Here is a 17,460-nt window from a genome sequence, read left to right on the forward strand (position 1 = left end):
ACAAAACAGGGTTGTGTGCATTATGCATTATGGAGTGACAAAATGATTAGACTGTAATGAGTGAAGTGATCTTGTAGGCATATTTACCCCACAAAATAAATGATTTTCAAAATGTTTGAACTTATTGGAAAGCCAACTTCAAAATATAGCTTTATTCAGGTGAAAGCAAATGCCAATTTCAAATGAACATAGTTTGGGAATAATATTAAGAATGTCACTTTCTTAAATTTATTGCAAAGGCATTTCATACAGATGTTTCATTTTATGCCTGTGCTTGTTTTATACATCTGAGATTAATTTGGATTGTTTAAAACCAATATACAATGTTAAAAAACCTAACGCATGATGTACTGTATCTCCGCTCACATATGGTCTAAAATGTGCACTGAATTGACGATGGCCCCTAACTGGAACTAGATGAAATCCAACCAAGATTTAATTTGACTCAGAAGATTATGAACAGGCCATAGATCAGAGATTTTATTTTGATGCAGTGAACAATCTCTAACTCTATCCCACCACAAATTTTGGGGTATGTATTTAACACAGGTTTGTTGGCATATTTTGACAAACTTGGAAACGGGGCATTTGGATGGACGCCTTTGAGGAATAAGAAACATATTGCTAAAGATAATAAATGCATTATTTAGCCAACGCGTATCTGATTGTTGCTATGGAGTCACTCCAGCAGCAGGAAAAAGAAAGTGATTGGTTAATGCACTTCATTCGGTTAGGGTGGGGGTGCTGCAAATTATACATGTTTACCCACACTGGCACAGAGGTTGTGTTTCATATAGAACATTAATAAGCTGGCCATTCCGCTAACAAAAAAAAATTACCACCTTGACCTAGCGTGTGTGTGTGTGTCTATACAAAAAATATATGTATATATATGACTAAAATTTACATTTTTATTAGCATAACCTATTTCATTCACATGGGGAAATAGGTTGAGATTAATAATCACGATTAGTTGATACTAATGTTGGGTAAATCCAGAATATAATGTCTTGCATAATGAGAATGGGAATCAGCCTGACTACATTTCTCAGACTGTTATTGACACAAGGATTCAATCTTCCCAGAATATACGGTAGATTCTGTATCTTCACATATCCACTGGTGCCCACCCCCACTTCTGAATAAAGAAGCGTGTACTGTGTAATTTGCAATACAGGCCTGTGGAATTGAAAATCATATATACGGTTCAATGAAACAAATAATTAATGGCAATTTATTACTGAAGTAATGAAGAGAGCGGAGCCATACAAAACCAAGCATTGATTCTTCGCTCCACCATGTACACAATAGATTTTAAAAAGCTATTGACTTTTTCACTGCTTGGGGATACAGTACATTGTTTCTTTTTTCTCTTCTTTTTGATCGTTCTTTACACAGACAATGTACAAAAGAAAGTTTTTTCAGTTTGACATTCAGAGCAGAAAAATGATCTTGCGTTTTCACAGAATCAGGAGTCATTGTCATGACTATGAAAAGGAAAGTTTAGATAATTATGTATTTTCATTATAGACTTGATTCCCTTTCGATTTATTTATACTAGAAGGAGATAGCTCGAAAATCGAGGTTACAACACTTAGATATGATTGGGAGCCTTTGTTTCACGATCTACAATCTATTTGATTTGATCCAACTAAAAATTATTTCTGTTTCAATCTATAGGTGGTTTTTTTTTGTTTGTTTGTTTTACAAAAATTGAGGATTTGTAAGGAACGTGTATTTTTCCAAAAAAATAGCATGTGGACAACTGCCGCTCTTTTACGTTAGCTATGAATTGTATGGCTTTTAGAGTATAAAATAAGATGAAACAAAAGATAGAACAGCATACACTCTGTCATTTCACTGGAAATTCAAGTACCAAAATAAGTAAAAAACTGAAATTTCTCGATACAGTTTGTTCTGAATTAACCGCGGAACACGGACAGTAATTGCACGCCAACCAGACAGGAGGCTCACCACCGAATGTTCAAACAAGACAAAAAGCTCACGCCGTGTGGAAGAAAAAGAGACATAAAAAAAGTCTGTACAAAAAATACCCACCAAAAGGGAGACAGGAGCAGAGTCCACAGGAGGACAATGGTACACAACAAAAAGTAACAACAGAAAACTTACAGCTTACAATGAGGAAAAAAAAAATCAAAATATCAAAGTATCAACACAAAACTACAACGCAGACGATTACTAGGTTCGCAGGCTGAATTCTCAGGGCATATATTCATTTGATGGCGAGGAATAACCCAACATCATTATCCGGCTCCGGCCGCACTTTAAAAGCCTCCCTGATGAGAGCCAGGTGTGCGGCCGGTGACTCCACCTCCTCTTTAAGGAAAACACTCCGCCTTTACAGACAAAACAGAGAGCAGTGAGTGGGAGACGTGAAACATTTATGACAGACAAGTTATGAATCGAAAAAGTGAACAGCTAATTTAAGAGTATGGGCAAAGCATGAAAAGTATGCCAGTTTGTTCATCTCGGTTTATCGAGAGCATTATCAGTCACAATGGTAACATATTGTAATGCCCCGAGTGCGAACAGGGATGCACACAGACATTGCCTCTGCCAAATCACTTCCTTTATTCCAAAATTAACGAGGCAACAAAAACGCTTAAAACAAGCCTTAATTGCAACTCACGCTCAACTGCCAGCAGCGAACTAACTCTTCCTCCTTCCATCCTCTTGCATGTACCTCCTACTCAATGTCACCTCCTTCCAAACAGGCCCCTGCGAGAGTTAAATGAAATGAAAAACAAGAAAAAGTGCCAACCGGCTGGCAAAAAAACGTGACATAAAATATGTTTTGCTCACCAATAAACTAATACAAGTCTTTCTGATAGTTCATGTTCAGTGGAAACTGAAATACAGGCACTTATTAGTATGAATCTACATGAGAACAATATAAAAAAACAAAAAAACTCATTTGAAATAAACTACCATCAAGTGATGGTCATTTATGGGTCATTTCATAATTGGAGGACATTTTTGCTTCAAAATTCTTGAAAAGTAAACATTCACGTTTCAGATTTTCAGCTACATATATAATAATAATAGTTAATCGACTATCATAGGCTTGATTAGTCAGCTTACAGATCAATGGTACAAGTTTTATTACATGGTTTAATAAATAAATAAATGAATAAATACATTTACACTAACTAAAGTAACAGGGTTGAAAATCTGTGCTAATGTTAGCTTTCTCATAGGAGAAGATACTTTCTTTTTAACAAGCTACTGCTGATGACCAAAATGGCAAACTTACTGAAGTAAATAAGATATAATAAAAACATTGTTTAATTCTGATTATATGCACATTGTTTGCATGAGGAAGAGTGAGACATTCATCCATCCATTTTCTATAGCCGCATAATCTCACTAGGGTCGCTGGCTTGCTGGTGCCGTTTCCAGAAGGGAACACCGGGATAAACAACCTTTCACGCACCCGATAGCACCTAGGGACCACTTAAGAGTATCCAATACACCTGACATGGAGTGTGGGAGGAAGCCGGAGTGCCCCGAGAAAACAGCAGACTCGGGGAGAACATGCGAACTCCACACAAGAAGGCCTGAGCGGGAATTGAACTCTGGACTGATATGTGAGGTGCACATGCTAAACACTCTTCTACTGAGACATTCAAGTAAGGCTAATTATTTTTATTTCAGTAATTCATTTGCTCTACTCATTCTTTTGGAAAACTTTGATGATGTCAAATCTAGGATGTTATCTTTTTGGGGTGGTGTCAGTATTATTGTTTCTTTCATGTCTTGGGTTTATGTCAGGTTTTTGTTTTTCCTTTCATGTTCCGGGTTTGAATTGGGTTTTTTTTTCAGATCTTCATGTTGTTCTTGCCCCTTGTGTCAGTGTCTTGGTAGTTTGATCAGGCCTTGTAAACCTGTTCTCTTGTGTCAGCCAAACAGCTCCCATGCTCCAATTGTGTCTTGTCCAGGTGTTTATCATTGTCTCGTCAGTTTGGTGTACATTTAGTTTCCCTTTTCCTTTTGATTCTTGTTGAGTCCTTGTGGTTGTGTTACTTTGTAGCGTTCCCTCAGTTGTAGTTTCTTTGAGTTTTATTCCTGTTTTTTCCTCAAGTCCTGGTTTCAAGTTTTTTTGTAATGAGTTTATTTCTGGTTTTGTTTGTTACCATGTATGTTGTGTTAACCTTTTTTGCTTTTCTTCATGCATATCAGCCTCCCAGCTTCCCTGTGTTTGGGTCCACATGCCTACACCCTGTACTACCATGCCAAACCATGATACAGCATTTCATGTGACTCACTACATTCTTCTTCTTCTACCATGCTAAAACGGTTATGGTAACAGGGTTGCATGCATCTTGTGGGACACAGGTTCCATGAGTATTTATTATTTAAAAATGTACGTTTTTTAAAAACAAAGATTCCCACACTTGCGAGAGACATCAATGAAACATACAGACTTCCTGTTGGACACACCCCACATCTCAATTGGATTTTAATCCAAACTTTGATGGTGATGCAAAAATCTGACGTTTGTTCTTTTTGAGCCTTTGCTGGTGGACCCGCTTGTGCATTTGGGATTGTTGTCATGCTGCATGATGCAAGAGTGCTTGAGTTTAAGGGCAGACAGTGTTGGCCAGACGTTCTCCTTCAGATATTCTGGTAAACAGCAGAATTCATTTTTTTCAGTCATAGTATTGTCCTGGTCCTGAGGAAGCATAGCAATACCAGATAATCACATTGCCACGACATGTTTTATTTTTCTTGGCATCATGTTATTTTTATCAAATGCTGCCAAATGCAAACCATCACTTAGAAATTCAGAAATTGTATTTTCATATCCTTGGGTTGTCTCAGTGTGATTGGTTTGATTAAATGAAACCTTGTGTATCGGGAAGGGGGCAGTTACTTTTTCACCCATTGTCACTGAATCTTTAATAATTTGCGATTGGTGAAAACAATCCAATTTTTAGAACACAGGGTGTCAGTTGAAGTTATAGTACTACTAATTTGTCACACACATCTAAAGTGCAGTGACATTTATTCTCTAGTTTTGACTCATCCCCGGAGGCAGCGGTGAATTGCACCGGTACAGTGTTTGGGAATAATTTTGTGATCTAAATAGGAAGGAATTTGAATTAACCACAACAAACTGAAAAGCTGACATCCATATAAAAGGTGCAGCTGATTATAAGGCACGTTGTTAATTTTTCAAAAACATTTAATTCTTTTAAGGAAGGCTTATCGTCCAAAAATACGTTAATATGGTTTAAAAAATCTTGTCCTCACAAAATAGTCATAGCACTAGCTTCAAAATCCTGGCTCTCAGTTTTGAAACACATATCACAAGCTTATGAAGTTGATTTGTTTTTGTTTTGATGTTATCTTCAATACACAACCAATTCTTTACCTTGAAGAATGAAGAAAAAAAAAAACGAAAAAAAGAAAAATACTCTTCCACGTCTTTGATGTAAGTATGTAAGAGTGGAGCCAGCAGGAAGTTCAAAGTGCATGTCAACCAAGAGGAAAACAGAGGCAATGAGCTGGAGCTTCGAGGGGAGTGGATGACTTGGGAAGACTTTTAGCGGGTAGCTTGAGGGAATAATAATGAGTTTTAATCATGATATAGGCTAATGAGGTCCAAAGACCTGCAATACACACAATTCTTTGGAACTGCATACATATATGTGATGAGTTTTCATGCAACGGGGCTTATATGTCTGAAAATGAAGATATTTATGTTTTCAAATTCCAAGATTAATTCCCTTTAAAAGTGAATATAAAATATGGCGGTAGCTCATGAAATGAGGAAGTTACAGCAATTTTGCATGTTGCCAAGTTAAAATCTCTAGTTTTTGAAGACCATTAAATTTATAAGTAATATTAAAATTAAAATTCTAATTTTGGCAAATTGAGCTTTCAAATTTTCAAAGAAACCAGTAACTTTGAAAAAAGACTGACCACTGGGGAATGAATTCCAATAGCAGGTAAGGACATAATCTGAGATTTTAACTTTTGAAACTCTGAGAAAGTTTAACATATCATGATTCAAGTTTCAAAGTGTTTATTTTCATGTGCACAGTGTATTACAAGTTTCTCCATTCAATGGAATTCTTACTTTGCTGTTGAATGTTGTAAAAAAAAAAAAAGACTACCAACTTAAAACAAAAGGTATAAACAACAATTAAGTAGCAGAGCACAAGTATGAACTGTAAATACCTACAAGAATGTGCAATTATGCATGCTGAATAAGATAAAATGCATGTGTGCATCATCAACAGATGAAAATTATTCCTGTGACAGTTTCATTCATGATGCATATAAAATTGAAAAAAATGTTCAATGTTGACATAAAACACAAAATGTGTACACATTACATATATGTATATAGGTACATAACTATGCATGTATATACATGTACATATATGTATACATAAATATATTGATATTGCATTTTGCTTACTCTTGTGATGGTGGGCCTGCTGCCTTGTCTCTTTGGTTTAAAGGGATTATGTGTAATTTTTTGCATGCACCTGTGGGAGCTATATGGGGCATTACGGTAAATGCAGTAATAAAAACTCCTCCTTCTCTCCGTGGCTATAACAGACATGGCAACCTCCGGAGGAGTGCCACCCTCTATCTAATATAATTTAATGACCTACTAGACCTACACTTATATTTAAAACACTGTTGGTCATTAAGAAAAGATTTATCTGCAAGATTTTTTTTGTTTTATTTGTAATGTATAATCATTTAATTTATTCATTATGAATGAGAAACGATCTAAATCTTACACAGTGTCACTTTAAACCCCCAAAACAGATTTTTTTTTTAATCCAATTTTTTTCTCTGCATTCGCTTGGCTGTATCGTATTTGTCAAGTTGCTGCATGATGCAATGACAATTTGTGATTCTTATAATAGCCGTAAAAACAGCGACTGAAATGCAGAAACCTGGGAGAAGCTTGCACCGTTCAACTGATCCTGCCCCATTCGGCGCTTCATGGAATGGAAATTAATATGGAAATGTAAAGAAGGTGGTGTGGTGCATGGCCAAGCGGAGTGGGGTGGTATGGGGCTGTCCAGGGCAGATGAGTGTGAACATGCAAGCTTTGAATGTTTGACGGGCAGCCAGCAGTGCAACAACATGGCTACGTTGTTGTCGTCACCACATTCCACCCTTCTTATTGTATAGCCGACTATTAGCTCTGGTTTCATTTTGCATGGAAGCCCTGTAAAGCTGAACAGCAAGTGATTTGTAAAGCATGCAATGTTTCAGGATCTTAGTTGTGTCAAAAGGTTTTGCTTTTAAATATCAAAGTAGATTTCAGGATATATTTGTTGGTCCCAACTGATTGGTCAATTTCCTAGTGATGAATTCTACACATTAAAATGTGTAACAGATTCAACACTTACAGCACAATTATTGTATTTTCTTGTTATTATTCTAAACTAAAAGTCCCATGAGGGAAAGATGTGGGGTGAGAACTGGAATTCCTATGTATATCTCTAATTAAGCCAAGCGCAGAGGGGGAAATGGTTTGAATTCATGGACATTCCCAAGCTTGGCTCTCGATGCATCTTGAAAGACCTTGTGATAGAAACAGCATGCAGCAGGAAATTGAATGCAGCTGCATCCCTGTTGTTTGTTTCTGAGGATTTTCTTCACCGTGCTTTCTGCTCCCACACACTTTAAACGGAGACAAGGTCAAAGCATCAAGACTTTATATCCAGAGACATCGCAAGCCTCATGCGAGCCTTCTCTGCATTTCCAAGTAACATTGTGACGGCGGCTTGATGGTGTCATCTCCTCCAAATCGAGGAATGTCTTGGTTACCCATTGTTGGGATATAGGGGATTTTGAAAGAGGACTGGAAGTCATAGTCAATGGTTTCTTCCCGTGACGTGGTTAGGTAGCTTACAGGAATGTACGATAGCCTATTTTATTATTTTGGTCATTAATAACTTTTCTTAGTGATAAAATTAGCCTGTTTAGAAGTGCTTACCATCAAAGGGTTGGACCCTTTATAAATAAAGGCACCGGTCAAAACACACTATATATCATTTGTGTTCAAACCTTTTACTAGTCCTAAAGACAAACAGTTTACATGAATTCATGGATGTGCAGAAGTTGTCAATGTCATGTTGTCAGAAATGAAATCTCTGCCAATCTTAACATTCACAGTGGTGGTCTGGAACGCTTCCTACCTGCCTTGGTATGTCATCTTATTTTGAACAGACATGCACACACATTGTCATTTACTTGTTGACCGTAGGGGCTCTGTACACCAACCAACAAAAAAACAGACATCGATGCCAACATCTAAAAAATATGTTTCTGCTGTCACAAATCCACATCCAATACAACTGCTACTAGATCTGAGTGAGAGTGAGTGAGTGAGTGAGTGAGTGAGGGTGATGGCATTTGACATACTGTTGAGTCTGTAACGCCACTTAAATCTGATGCATGATAGATAGATAGATAGATAGATAGATAGATAGATAGATAGATAGATAGATAGATAGATAGATAGATAGATAGATAGATAGATAGATAGATAGATAGATAGATAGATAGATAGATAGATAGATAGATAGATAGATAGATAGATAGATAGATAGATGGCCTTTATTATCATTACATCTGCACAAGGCAATGACATATTGATATAACAAGCTTGGAGAAACACACACCACAATTGACTGACAGGGGAGACAGACTGCAAGGCCTGTCGGTATGCGCTTGGCTGATCGCTCCAAGATCGTAGGAAGGGTAAGGTTATGTGGGGGAGTGATGGAGGAGAAAAAAAACCATGGTTCAAGCCTGGAAGAAAGAAAACCCCCACCCAAGCATAGGCAGCTTATAGGAATGCACAATAAATTAAAATAATAACAATTATCATAAAACAATTATAAAATCACAAAACATACTGTACATGTACTGTAAGTGGGCAGAGGCCTTGAGTCAATAGCATGAGACTCTGAATGAGGCTTCAATAAGCCAATTTATTAATGAGTTACTTTTAGGCGAAACGCAAATTTTACCATGTTGATATGATCATTCCATATGAGGATTTTACAAAAGCATCCAAGTTGCAGTTGTTCCCCTCCCCTCCCCTATATATATATATATATATATATATATATATATATATATATATATATATATATATATATATATATATATACACACCATATTTTTATGACCATATTTTTAATCCCTACATAACATAATGCTCCCCATAAGTGACAATGAAACCATCCTTTGTTCTCAAGATGCGGTAAAAACACACACACACTACTCGACTGTACGCTGTGTGGCTTTGCTGTTCCTACCTGCTGAGATAAAACCTGCATATGCACCATGCTTGTAACTCCAACCTCATGTCAGCCTGAGACAGAGGGTGCCGTCACACCAAGACTGTCTGACATTATTTCATTTTTAGTTTTGATGCCATGACCTATTTTTATAGCTACTTGAAATGGTATTTTTGTTTGGCTCTGAAGACAGCTGAGTAGGAGACAAACATCAATATGTTAATGAATGAAAATATACTTTTGTTTTTTTACTACAACTTCATCAAACTTGTAACGTAAGACTATATGATGAATTTATACATCATTTTACTCATAACCTAATTTCTTGAGAATAACAACTACTTTTATATTGTGACTGCAAAATGACCCTTCAAAAGCTTATTTTCCTTTGTTTATTTTATATACCGTATTTTCAGCACTATAAGGCGCACCAGATTATAAGGCGCACCCTCAATTAATGACATATTTAAAAAAAATTTCAATCACAATATAGTAATACTCAAAGTAATAACAATAATAACTCCAATAATAACTCTGAACGCTCAATAGCATAATATCTCAATGTCAATATGACCAACCTTGTTCAACTGTAAACACACAAAAAAAACAGGTAAAGCTTACTTTATCACTTCATTCCCCATCTACGAATCCCAATCTCAACATTCATCCATATATAAGGCGCACCTGATTATAAGGCGCACCATCAGCTTTTTAAAAAATAAGGCTTTTAGGCGCGCCTTATAGTGCGAAAAATACGGTACTTCCCCGATTTGCTTGTCGCAAGTGTCCATTCTCTAGCCGCAAAACTCTGCATCTCCCTTGCCTTTACATAAATGAGCCCTTTTGTTATACGGTCGGTCTAGATGGAAGAAACATCGAAAATAAACACATGCTACACACTACAATAATAACTTATAGCTGCAAACAAATGGAATGGCCTATGGGCCAAGCTTTGCACCGACATGAATCCCAGCGTGACTTGGAATAACCTTAATTCTACTTCAGTTTTGACAGTTTAGAATTTTTTTTTTCTGTGGTCTCTACACTCTGTCCTTGAAGAAGTAGCTCAGAGACAGTCCCTTAATTTCATTCTTTACAACACTTATATGTACAGTACATGTGTCATCATGTTTTCACAATAAATGGGGATGCTATCTATTGTTATTCTATCTACAGTAGAAGTTGGCCTTCTATTCTTACTGCCCTCATTGTGTTTGTTTTATGGTGACAAGAACACAAGAACCTCCAAGAATGCCATTCAAGTCCATCTATTTGACCACACATTCCTTTATACTTATGGTTCACAAAACAAGCTCGTGATGTGTATAAACATTCACACACACACGTTTAGACAAGATATTCTATCTTGAGTTCCATTGTACGGTTGTTTTGCAACAAATGTTCCTCTCTCGTTCAAGTCGTCTGTGGTTTTCCAAATTCCCTGTAAACCAGATCAGAACAGCAATAACGGGAAATAGAGTAGGAAAGAGGCAAAGGCCAACAATGAGAACATTATCATTATTTTTGATGGTCACTTAAGTTTTACGTCGACATTTGGGGGATGGGGGAAAAAATTCACGACGGTTTTCCAATAACTCTTCCATCCGGCCATCTCACAGGTTAAGAGTCGAGGTGCCTTTTTCGACAGCACACTCTCCTTCACTTTCCACATCAACAATATATTTAGTCTATTTAGCTTGTTTTCCTTTTCGCAACATCAACCATCTTAGCACATCTCTCATACCCCATGATGCTGGCATACTGCTCCGTAGTCTCGTCACTTCTCACCTAGATTACTGTAGTCTCTCTGGTTTGGTCTTCGACCAAAAACCCTACATAAAATACAACTGTTCCAAATTTGAACATGTGTCTTGAGCCGGATCCTTTCTATGCGCCACTATATCCTGCACCATCCTGCAGCAGCTCCATAGGCTTCTTGTGAATTATACACTTTATAAATGACAAAATATCCTTATTACATATGGTCATCCATGACCTTGCACCTACATTCCTCTCTCACCTTCTTTCCTTTACCACACTTGCTCACACACCCCAATCCTTTTCTTTCATTTTTCTCCCCCACTCCCTGACTACCAGCGACCACTAGAACTCACTCACGTCCTGATCTCAGAATCGTTGACTCCATTTCACTATTCAAGTCCAAACTCAAAACCATTTTATTCCAACTTTCCCGTTCCCACTAATCACTGTCCTTATATTTTATTCATTAGGGGTGGGAATATTTGAGCGTCTCACAATTTGATTTGATTCTGAATTTCGGGTCTCTGATTTGATTTAGAATCGGTTTTCGCTTCGAATGATTTCTGCTTTAATCTATAGGTGTGCAAAGAATTATCATTCCACTTCAGTCTGCTTTGCATGATGGATTAACAAAGGGAGACAGCGGTTTTTTATTTTATTTTTTATTTTTTTTTTACATTTACTAAGTTTTGATTTGTAAGGAAATTTCCATTTTCCAAAGAAATAATAGGTCGACAGCTGCTACTCTTTGAAGCTACTAGCAACAATATAAACTGTATAGCTTTTATAGTATACCATTGGATGGAACAAAAGTAAAAACGCCATCACTAGATACATTGTCAAATCACAGGAAATTGCAGTACCAAAATATTATCTGGAAAACTGTTGCCCAAATGAAATTGAATAATATTTCTCAGTACATTGATGACAAGATATGAACAGAAACTTTTTCAAGTGAGCAGTTAAGTAAGGCAAAGCATGATTCTTGTGCCAGTTCGTTCATATCTGAGCATATTGGGAGCATTATCTGTCTCATTTGTAACATATTATATTTGTATAGTACAGTATAGACAGTATTTTCATTCATTTACATGTATATGAATAATATGCATGTGTGAATTATTTATATGTGTGTTAGTAATATATGTGCGTGAATTAATTTGGAGCAAACATTGTTTTTTATTTTATTTTTTGTGTTATTTTATTTGTGAACATGCTCAACTTTTTTGTAGGGGTGATTACGTACTATTTGCTTTCTAGTCTGTCTGAGGATTCTTTTTTCCTGGTGTCTTATTTTACTGGTAATTCATATGCGCGCGTGAGAGAGCGAGAACGGTCGAAATGTTGTTGTTGACTATTAACAGCTAAATAGATTCTATATTTCATAGGAAGGCAGCAGAAATATTTATGATGGCTTCAACGTGATAAGAGAAAAGCCACTTTTTAATCACAATTGAGGAGCTGACTCAGGAGCACGCACAGACAAGTAAGAAAAGGACTGCCTTTTCATTTATGAACAAGAGAGTCGGAACTGTGTGGGGTGCAGGAGGCAGGCAGGCTGAATAGAGCCGGAGCTGGTTAGGGAAGATCAGCAGAAGCGATGACGGGCAGGTGGGAGATGTCTTCCTACAGATACATCTTTTTGTTTTGTTTTTCCTGAGACGGATCCATCCAGAGACTGTAATGATCCGGGCTTGTGTTGGATTTTGATTCTGATTTCAGTCACATTTTCTTGCAGATTGTGTTAATGCCTGATTTTGTTTGATTGTGTTCACCTGTCCTTGTCAACCCGCTCCCTTGTGTTGTCGGCTCGCTGTTCCAATTGTCTCTTGTGTTTAGTTTTCTTTCAGTTCCGGTTGGGTCATTGTTATGGTTTATCTGCCTGTCTGTCTTCTCCCCTTGTAGTTTTGCTGTCCTGTTTTTCCTATGCCCTGGTTCTGTTTAGCTTGTGTTTAATCAAATGGCTTATTGCACAAATTGCTTGCCTCTGAAATTCCCTGCGCTTGGATCCACAATCATAACATCCACGCTGCCTCTTGACACTTTTAAAGCTTACACAATCATTCATATCCATGATGGACAAACTACATTTGTTAGCAGCGATGTGAATTGTTGCACTCACATTCGCGGTCTTCTGGCTTTTGTGCACCACACAATTTTGCAAAATGCAAAAAGACTGTTTTCAATGAGGACTGGGTGGTTGAATTTCCTCAATTGTTTGTTTTAGGGTTAGGTGATGTCATTGCACAGGCCACCATACTGTAGTAAGGAAGCCAAAGGGAATTGTATATGAGAATCCCTATTCCTATGCAAATCGATTTTTATTTGGCACACCCCAAATATTCTTAATGGTTCACTTTCTAATAATTGTATTTCCTTTCATTGTAACGTGTATTTTGTTTTAATTCAAATTTGTTTTTATTTAGAGATAAGGTGGGAAACATGGTCATCTGGGGGCGGCATGGCTCGGTGGTAGAGTGGTCGTCTCCCAGCTGAGAGGCTGTGGGTTCGTTCCCCCAACCAGCAAGACCACGTCGAAGTGTCCTTGAGCAAGACACTGAACCCCCAATTGCTTCTGATGCAGCATCATCAGTAGTCACTCTCGACAATTGAGTGTAACTCAGAGACTAAATTCACATAAGGCACTTTTTCTATATTACTCCAAACTTGAAATGTTGTCACAAAGGTGAGTTACTGCATCAGAGACACCATCGTGTTGGAAGAGACTCGCAATCCTTGAAAAGGCCAACACCTTTACTACCACTGCCAGGGTACCATATGGTTCAAACATCATCAGTAAGCACCAGAGAAACGGTCATCAAGGTAAGTGAAGAGAGGTATCAGCCAGACTTTCAGAGCGCCCTTTCACAGTTTCCGAGCCAACATTTTACCTGGCGAACATGTAGTATCTGCCAAACAAAATGGATGAATTACAAAGCAGTACCTTGTGGCTGTCTAGTTTTAAAAGAAACATGGTGCTAAAGCAACAAACCAAAACCACAAGGCGTCTATGAGTTTGGGACTGACTGGCTGAGGAAAAGCATATTGAAAGGTGACGGTGTGTGTTTACTCATTAATGAATTTTGGTGCACTGATCATATCATTTTTCTGAAAGACTTGCTCCATCCTCGAAAGCCTCATTATTTAACTTAGCATTTTTAAATGCTTTGATTTATCAGCAGTTTTCATGATGGCTATGTATTATCATGATGCGTTCACTGCTTTAAATGAACCGACACACCGATGCGGTGTGAATACTCCTTGCCAAGTTAAAGTATATCCTTTCTATTTACCACTAGCATCACTATATAAACTATTAACAATGGGAAAATACACAAACCAGACACAACAAAATGTGTGATATAAAAAAATAATGCCTGCCAGCAGAGATAGTTTTTAAGTGAATCTTGTCATTTAGAATAGCTAGCTAGCTAGCTAGCTAGCTAGCTAGCTAGCTAGCTAGATAGATAGATAGATAGATAGATAGATAGATAGATAGATAGATAGATAGATAGATAGATAGATAGATAGATAGATAGATAGATAGATAGATAGATAGATAGATAGATAGATAGATAGATAGATAGATAGATAGATAGATAGATAGATAGATAGATAGATAGATAGATAGATAGATAGACAGACAGATAGACAGACAGAGCATCTAGACAGACAGACAGGACAAACAATCCTTCAGTTAATGATGCTTGTATATGGTCTATTTCTGATCTGAACACCTTTTTAGATGGTTTCACAAAAATGACAGAGCAGTTGCTACTGTTCCAAACAAGCAGCGACGCACCGTAGTCCCATTCCTTTTGAATTGCAATGGCGAAAGGATGGTTGTGTTGCACTGAGTGCACTGTGCCATTCACAGTTAATTTGTCGCCGTGCAGACTGAGCAGTTTTACATTGCTTACTATTCCGAATGAGACAGAAGAGGGAGAGCTGATGGTCGCCACACTGAAATGCTGATAGTAAAATCCCATTAGATGCTCTCCTACGAATGTAAAACGTACACATGAGGAACCTGAGAGGAGCCAGATCAGGTGGGTGGTCTGTCACTTTCACTGTGCTCACTAGGAACAGTCTTTGTCTGTGCACCCACACACACGCACACACACGCACACACAGCAGAAGTATTGGTGAATCCCTACCTACACTGTGTCACTGAGCATATGTGCATGCGCAATATGTCTGATTTTTTTTAATTACATGATTATGTAATGGCAGTGAATTCATTATGCAGAACATATTTGTAGTGGGCATCCATAATACATATAACAGAATATATCAAAAGAAAAGTTGGATGTCAAGATGGGGAAAAACAAAATTCAAAATGATTAGAGTAAAATGCCTACTCCGATATGGCCAACAATTTGACATTGTTTTGGATGGAGAAAATGACAGAAGCATATGCCCAAATTAGAAATCTTCGCATTAGGTTTTGGAAAAGAGTTATCCTCACTGTGTCAGCAATCTTTAAAGTGAGGAGAACGGAAAAGAAACCAACCGGGTGATATTTGTTTCAGACAAGGGCTTCCTGTTGTATTTGCAGAACCCCAAAAGCCACAGGACACTGGGAAAGGCGTTGGCTGGAAAATTACTGATCACACGCTGGGCTTTATATGCTCCAACATGACAATGCTAACAATGAAACTTTATTGCCACTCCAATAGAGAAAGCTGTATATTCTACACTTTCATGTCATTAAAACATGAAATCATCTAAAGTAATGAAAATATATTTCTTCATTTCATTTTTTTAAATCAAAATTCAGCAGGATTTGTTTGCTATGGGGTCGATTTCTATCTGAGGGACTGGGGACATAGTCATGTGAAGAAGAGAGTTAGAACCAAGGTGGTAACGCATTAATTATGGCAGACCTGTCCGACTCATAGGTTCTACATCAATTAAACATTGACCTTTCAAACTTCTGAATTCACCTTAAATACATTAGTATTCAATGGCATCTCTTAAACACAACTTAATGTTGACAAAATAATCTATTTTAAAAACAAAACAAAGTTGTTGTTTTTTAAAAACCTTGTAAGTAAATGTTGACTTAACATCTTTTGCTACTTTTAACTTGGAAATAATGTTTTGGAACTGATTTATTTTAACAGTTCAATTAATTTACAATTCATTACAATTCATTTGTGCTTTGTATGGCTTGATCGTTGTACTTCCTATGTAAGAATATTGATGTATGCTAATGCTGATATGGCCATAATTACTTTGATTGTTGATCCAACAACTTGTGACTGTGGATAACATGCTAGCTATTATTAACTCTTATCTTCATCATGTTATATAGCGCTGCCCTGTATGCGTTTAGCTCGTTCATGTTTTTGTTTGTGCCAGGTATTGCCCTTGAAATTAATAGTTTTGTAACTCAGTTTTATGAATGACTTTGTGTAATTTGCATACATTTTTGTACGTTCTGAGCCCCCCCCCCCCTTTTTTTACAATGTCATGAACACTGATGTATCTTCTGTCACAGAGCTGCAATGTTCAGTTCCATTATATGTTCAATATGTTCATTAAAGCATTATTTTAATAAAAATGTTATGATCATCACATGTGACTAAACAGATCAATCACCAGAGACTAAGCACGTGGCAATCAACGCGCAACAATTTCTGACATCTGTGTGGCCTTCACTGCAGCAGACATGTCGCCTAGATGTCATGCAAGACATGATGCAATACGGCTAATGTTGCGCATGGGGGAAAATGAAGAAGCATTAAAAGATGTTCTTACCTGTGACAAATCTATGGGCCTATAAATACGCTGGTCATCACAGGGAGTGACAACCAAAATTATCCATAAAAAATGATCATGAATAGTGATCAGGTTCCGCACATTAACATACTGCATATATTAGTCAAAAATGCCTTCATTTGCTGGGCAATAGTGAGCTCATCTTGATGAAATGAGATTTCAACCAAAGTTAGATCAAAGAAACACTAGCGCAAGAGAAAAGCCCAACCGCTCAAAAAAGACACTATATTCATTACAACTAAAAACAGTTTTTTTCCACCCCAAGAGATTACAGACAACCACTGTCAGCTCTGCACTGTTTTTTTATTGTATTCTTTTTAAATCAAGGTTCATGTGTATAGAAGCAGATACACACGCTTGCCAAATGACAGTCACCATTCTAAACAGCCGATGAGAACAAAAGCCACAACAACCGCCGCACATGACAGGCTTGACAATAAAGGTCATTGGAGTCAAGCATAAAGAGCAACTTGCCAAAGACGTTTTACTATATAAGAGTTGAATAATCAAAGAGAGCAAACAGCTTCAGCTCATGATGAACCAAATCATTGTCTTGTTTACCGCTGAGGGGGCTTAATTTGCCTGTGGAAGGGAATGATGAATAGTTGTAGGG

General features: G+C 37.3%; 1 long non-coding RNA gene across 1 annotated transcript; it reads right to left on the reverse strand.

Annotated features, from left to right (window-relative positions):
- Positions 1-1,790: 1,790 nt before the first annotated feature.
- LOC148420822 (uncharacterized) lies at positions 1,791-16,960 on the reverse strand. The gene is made up of 3 exons (XR_015866157.1): positions 16,827-16,960; positions 2,651-2,739; positions 1,791-2,357 (listed from the first exon to the last, which is right to left on the reverse strand). It is a non-coding gene; the product is annotated as an uncharacterized LOC148420822 (long non-coding RNA).
- Positions 16,961-17,460: the final 500 nt, after the last annotated feature.

This window comes from Hippichthys cyanospilos, chromosome 7 (genome assembly GCF_059441005.1).
Source record: "Hippichthys cyanospilos isolate Australia breed blue-spotted pipefish chromosome 7, RoL_Hcya_1.0, whole genome shotgun sequence".
In the NCBI taxonomy this organism is placed as follows: Eukaryota; Metazoa; Chordata; class Actinopteri; order Syngnathiformes; family Syngnathidae; genus Hippichthys; species Hippichthys cyanospilos.